This window comes from Mandrillus leucophaeus, unplaced genomic scaffold (assembly GCF_000951045.1).
Source record: "Mandrillus leucophaeus isolate KB7577 unplaced genomic scaffold, Mleu.le_1.0 Scaffold425, whole genome shotgun sequence".
NCBI classification, from domain to species: domain Eukaryota; kingdom Metazoa; phylum Chordata; class Mammalia; order Primates; family Cercopithecidae; genus Mandrillus; species Mandrillus leucophaeus.
In genome coordinates, this window is record NW_012104532.1 from 687,716 (window position 1) to 688,229 (window position 514).

A 514-nucleotide genomic window follows, 5' to 3' on the forward strand; every position below is an offset into this window, starting at 1 on the left:
GAACAGATGCTGTGGTCACAGGCCAAACAAGAACAGGGGTACCTAATTCCCCCCTTTATTTAATTTAAAGAAAATAAAAGGTTTACCAAAAAAGTATACAGCATCCTAATAGGCACTCATGTTCCCAGTCCCTCACCTCTGCCTCTTCCATAGAACAGAAACAAAACAATGCCAATTAAAGTCCCCTTTGTCCCCCATCCCCAGTCCCAGGCTCCCTGTTTTTCCAGTAAATTTTCACGTGTGGTTCTGGGCTCTGCCTATGCTGACAATCAGCCCTTTGAACACGAATGGTTCCTTTTCATCGTGAACTGTTTCGCGGTAGGAGAGACTACATGATTCCGCGATTCGGGTCGTCATGACATCCCTGGGGGCCTCTCCTGGTGTGCCCATCTCGACTCCTCCGGGGCAAGGTCATCCAGGCTACACAGATGCTCAGAGTCCACCTTGCCAGGGGCTGGAAGGGGAACGACTTGAACCCGGGGAAGGTCGTGCTTCCTGCAGGGCCAGCGAAGAA